At 47.9% G+C, this 5507-nt stretch overlaps 1 long non-coding RNA gene across 1 annotated transcript; it reads right to left on the reverse strand.

Annotated features, from left to right (window-relative positions):
- Positions 1–631: 631 nt before the first annotated feature.
- LOC133393206 (uncharacterized) lies at positions 632–4111 on the reverse strand. The gene is made up of 3 exons (XR_009766015.1): positions 2173–4111; positions 1870–2059; positions 632–1257 (listed from the first exon to the last, which is right to left on the reverse strand). It is a non-coding gene; the product is annotated as an uncharacterized LOC133393206 (long non-coding RNA).
- Positions 4112–5507: the final 1396 nt, after the last annotated feature.

Genomic DNA, 5507 nt, shown 5'->3' on the forward strand with positions numbered 1-5507 from the left:
CATTTTGGGGGCAAACTCGGAAGAATGAATCAACCCTCAGCTCTGGACTGGAACGGTTACCCTTGGTGACGGCTGTCAGGCAACGTCAACAGAGTGCGGAGTGCTGGTGCACGAAGGTACGGAAGGACCTCTGGGCGTCTGGGGTGGCCCCGACACCGACATCAGGGATCAGGCACCGCTACTATCCTGCGATATCTTTCGCCCTATGTTGTTGATAATTAATTGCGTACAGTTAGAAGGTCTGTAGAGGGGTGGTTTGGAGGGTATGCTCTCGAGACTACTGCTTTTTGTACCCCTAATGATTAACAATCAGAAATAGGAATGTTTTTTTTCCTTTTTTGTTGAGACATGTTACTATGGCAGCGAATGAAAAATACATTACGAACTGAAGTGGAGTTCAAAAGCTGTACGCAAGCGTGCTAGAGCAAAGGACGTCCGGAAGATAGTTCATGTAGTTTGTCTAGTTGGTAGAGCATTAAATATTTGTTTAGAAAATGTAAAAACTCTACAAAAATGTATGTCTATCATAATTAACATTTCAGTCATTCCTAAAACATCGCATTTCCAGTAGTTTCTTCTCAAGCTCGCTGGCAGTCTTGAATGTTCTCTCAAGTCATCTGCAAGCGAAGGGTGCGGTTTGAAGATTTTTTTTTTATTGGTTTCGATTCCTACAGAGGCCAACACACGCAGACAAGAGCGCCACTGTCCCACCAGATAACGTTTGCGTGTGTTTGATCTAGATGACAAACAGAAAACGCCCTCCAGTTCGGCCGCAAAAACCCGCGCCACGCCGGTATATCCTCGGAACTCCTCTGCCACGCGCATCCCGATCGAGCCCCTTGCCTAGTGTCGTCTCACGTTACGTCTTCCGTATCTTTGCCGTGTCGGCCAGTCGGGCAAGGTGTGGCGGTCCTGCTTCGTGGTACGCTAGCGCCCAAAATGCTCTCTGTGTGCGGCGAAAGGGTACGCTAACGATGTTCTCGCTCGCTCTTCTCTCTGGAGAGAGTGGCATTCTCGTCCTATTATAGGCGTCAGGACAAAACAGTCCGTGCCATGCGAGCACCCCTGCACTAAAATCGCTTTCACGTGGGGCTTCCCTGCTAGTTGGGAGCCATGCGGCGTACACCGTCGGACCAGATCGATACGTGCTAGATGCTACTCCCAGCACCAGGAAGCGAAGATACGCACGTACACCGGAGTGGGTTTCGTAAATAGAATCGCTTGCTCACCGGTCTGCCTTTCCATCGTGTCGCAGCGCTTCAATTTGAGAAATAAAGAAAAGTAATGGAAAGGTGAGGGATTGAACGTGCACATCCGCCCGAACGTTCTTTATTTGTCTTGCTCAGGGTGCGGGGGAAGGAGAGCGGAGACAGAAAGGGAGACGAGCTGACACACGGCACGCTGGCAGAAAGGTGCGGCTAAAAGCGGAATAGCCGTGTGGCAGCTGTGGGGGTTTTAGATAAGAAATTGGTCGCAAAATGGGAGCGCTCTGACAGATCGATCGAGCTCTGTCGTGCGTCCGATTCTCTTTGCACAATCTGTTTTTTTTTTGCTTCTTTATAATGCTTGCTCACTCACTCGCTCCGCACTCCTCTCAGAGTGCTTATCTCTTTTCGCTGCCCTTTTGAACGGTGTACCGTTCAAGTTTAACTCGTCATCTCTTTTACTATCTGAGCTAAGTTAGCCTATTTGTTTAATTTTGTTTGATCGACCGATAAAGCCCCGCTACGTAAAGCGTTCTGTAGCTCGTCTCCTTGTCATCTCTTAGCTCAGAATCTCTCTCTCTCTCTCTCTCTCTCTCTCTCTCTCTCTCTCTCTCTCTCTCTCTCACACACACACACACACACACAGTCTTTCTCTCAATATTACCTGATAGTCTGATAGCGAAAACGCTTTGAAGCCCATGCGTTGGCACCCTTCGCCTTTGAGCATCACGAGCGGACGCTATTGATACAACCGTGAGTGGCTGTGTGATGTGTGGTCCCAAACGTCTTATCTTCCAATGCCCCTGGTGTGATGCTTGAGATCACAGTTCACTGATGTAGCATTCGCTCCCAGGCTAGGCGTTAGGATTTATGACGACAGTGATGATAAAAAATATGAAAAAAGGAAATCAGTCTCCACATTCCTTTCTGGTAAAGCAAACATCTCGCCAACCGCACTATCACTCACGCTCTGTCGCTAGGTACGAGTGTGTGTACAGATAAAATCGATCCACTGCGTCAACACATTGTACTCTGGTGCGGCTGTGAAGCATCTTTAGGGCGAGATACTAGTGATGGGTCATTAGACACTAGTGACTCCACTAACGGATCGATCCGGAGTCGGGTGCGGCTAGGTCGAAATCGATTCCGACCCGTGAGTGCAACGAGTTCCATAGGCCGGGTCCGTTCAGCAAACCGTATGCGATTCCGACCCGTGCAACCAGTTCCATAGGTTCATACGAATTCAGTAGGTTCAGTAGTTTCTGCACCGCATATGCGATTCCGACCCGTGGTTGCAACGAGTTGCATACGACGCCGAAAGGGTCATACGAGTAGTGAGTTCATCCGCGATAGTTGGGCTGTTTGATAGACGACGAAATGTGAAGAATTGAAACAGATTTTTTTTCTTTTTTATTCTCATCACATTCGCTGTTCGTTAATCCATTCACTGGTTTGCCCGAGAGAGACTCGAGCAGTAATTTTTTTCAACGTTTCGATTCAATCGTCGCGTGGGGGGAAGGGGAGGGAGATAGAACAAGGATAATTACACATTTTGCTCATCATCTTTTGTAAAGCAACGTTCTGGGCCAAAATTAATTTCTTTTCGTAACTTTTTGCCATTATTTCACTATGGGTTTGAGCATTTTCTACTAATCCTAGGACTGTCAAAGGGTTAAACAATCCAACTTTCTGAACTCATATGAACCTACCGAACTTTTATAAACCTAACTCGCTGCACCCACGGGTCGGAATCGATCCGCTCATCACTACGAGACACCTCAACGACACCGAGAACACGACATCAATCACGCTCTTGCTCTGTTGAGGGGCCTATATTCGCTCTCTCTCTGTCTCTCTTTCTCTCTTCACTATCTCTCTCTCTCTCGCTTCTTCGCGCGCACTTTGTTGTAACACTCGGTTAAGCTACTGCAGCATGTATGAAGCTACACGCTCCAAAGCAGCCCAAACAAAATCCCATCCCATTCGTTATCTGCCCGCTCTCGAAATCGAAACCGATAACACTCTTCTGCTCACCTGCGGGTTAAGTCATCAATCCCGCCAGCCCGCTGAACGGTTGGGGAATTAGAGTCACCAGTGTTTGCTGCCGTCCTCCTTCACTTCTTGGGATGGCGTCACAGCTTCAACCGCCGGTGATGATTCACTTCCGCCATTCGGAACATACAGATCGGAACGGAACCATCGATGGACACTGGTTTTGCAACTCTCCTTTTGACGTAGAGCAGAATGTACTCGATCAGGCTATCACTCGTCTGAAACTTGTGAAGGAACAGTTTCCAAAATTCAAAACCTCTTTGCACGTCAAACTGGAGCAAACCGAACTTTCAAATGTCAACTAGTCATTGTGGACATTGCACAAAACTCGGCAGATGACTGGCAGCAAACGATGGGATGACTAATCGCGCTTACCCACCACCCAAAAAGGCACCACAAACCCAACTTCCTTTTACATCTTCTTTCCTGCTAAAGTACTGTTTGCATTCAATATTTGGTCTATCTATCTCCGGAGCACCCATCGGGCACACCTTTTCTGGGTAGTTTGACGCGTGTATGTTGTTTTTCGTTGCTCATCCGTCACCCACCGCCGAGAGATTATAAACAGCATACGAAACACCCAACAGCAGGCGAACCTTCTAAAGTTGATCAGTGAATCAACCACCAAACGCCATCCCATCCGGAAAAGTGCACTTGTAAATGGGGAAAAGAGAACAAAGCAGAACATAACGTCACGAAGCTGGGTGCGGTCGACTGGCGAGGAAAATGCTCTATGGTGAAAACTTCCCCATGCAGTGCTCTCCGATAACATTTAGGATTTTACTCTTGCTTTGCACGACTGCAAGGACACACCCGCATCCAAAAGACATCGGCGGCTGAAAAACCACTCACACACACATACACAGCACTCCCGCTTCAGTGCGCATCCTCCTGACGCGCGGACTGGTGACTTTCGTTTTCGCGTCCCCTTGTTTGCACCTGGCTGTAGATGGAAACAAAAAGATAGTTTTTTGTCTGCGTGATTGTAACGAGAAAACCCGCTGGAAATGATACTAAGGAGGGAGGGATGACGTTAAAAGGTTAGAATCAATATGCATCATTTCCTTTCATCTTGCAGTAATGTCAGCACCACATTGAAATTGGGAAAAATGTATGATCGCTTCGCTCTGGGAGAGATTCAGACAAATTACCGGAACCAACACTTTGTGATTATCCGGGAGTGCCTCTTTTACCCTTGTCTGGTGCTAAAGTGACTATCCGGCCCCTAATAAACGGCCCCTAACTGGGAAGCGGTTAGAGCGAGATTAAGGGGCAGGGGTGCTGAGTCGTATTTATTTCCCGCCTCGTTACAAAGATGGGTACGAGATGAGGGAGGATTTTATTAGTTACACCCTTTTTAAAAGTCAACTCGCAGCAACGAGTCGGGCTCCCGTGGGAATCGAAAAGGTTAGCAAACAGTGAATGGACGATAAGGTGATGACTGTGGTGCATGTAACCTTTCACAGTGACGCGACCGCACGAGTGAGAAAGAATGATTTGATTTGGATGGCTAATGTTGTCAAGCCAGCGTCGGTATGTGTCGCTCAAAATAAGAATTTCCAGTCACTTTTAACCTAAGTTCGATCTCATTGAAAAGATTGGGTACGTGGTTGACCTTGGTAAGCAGTAGTTCGAAACTGAAGATCGATCCAGTTCATCCGCCCAATGGCGGAGGGCCTCATGAGGCAAACTCCTGCTTTCCCGGTTGTCATTAAAAGAGGGCTTAGCGAAGAATCACGAAAGGTGAGAGCACGCATTTGTTTGTGGTGCGATGGTCAAATGTCAAATGCGACAACTTCAAAGCAACACCCAACCAAGACTCGGTTCTTCTGTGAAGCTTCTCCTCCGTACGATGAGCCGACCTGTGTGTCTTGGCAACGCGCGTCACATTTGCAACATCCTTCATGCATATGCAAATATGCAACCGGATGGGAAATTAAAGACCAAACGCTGAACGGTAACGGCAAAGCAGGCGGCGATAGATACAAGGTCTCCAAACCAGAAAGAGAGAGAGAGGATTATAAAGTTGATGTGTGTTTATCTATCCGATGCATTGCCAGTGCCCTGGCAGAGGTCTGCAGGCAGTTAAACTAGGACCTCATCGGAATTAAAACGCTGCCGCGCCGCGGGATCTGTCGCCGGTTCCAATGGGCTATCAGGTCGATCGGTAGATATAGGTGGCACCACACGTCCGGACGTAGACCCATCTGACTAGTATGCCTTGCCTTGGATTGTACACTTGGTTGCGCT

This window comes from Anopheles gambiae, chromosome X (genome assembly GCF_943734735.2).
Source record: "Anopheles gambiae chromosome X, idAnoGambNW_F1_1, whole genome shotgun sequence".
NCBI classification, from domain to species: domain Eukaryota; kingdom Metazoa; phylum Arthropoda; class Insecta; order Diptera; family Culicidae; genus Anopheles; species Anopheles gambiae.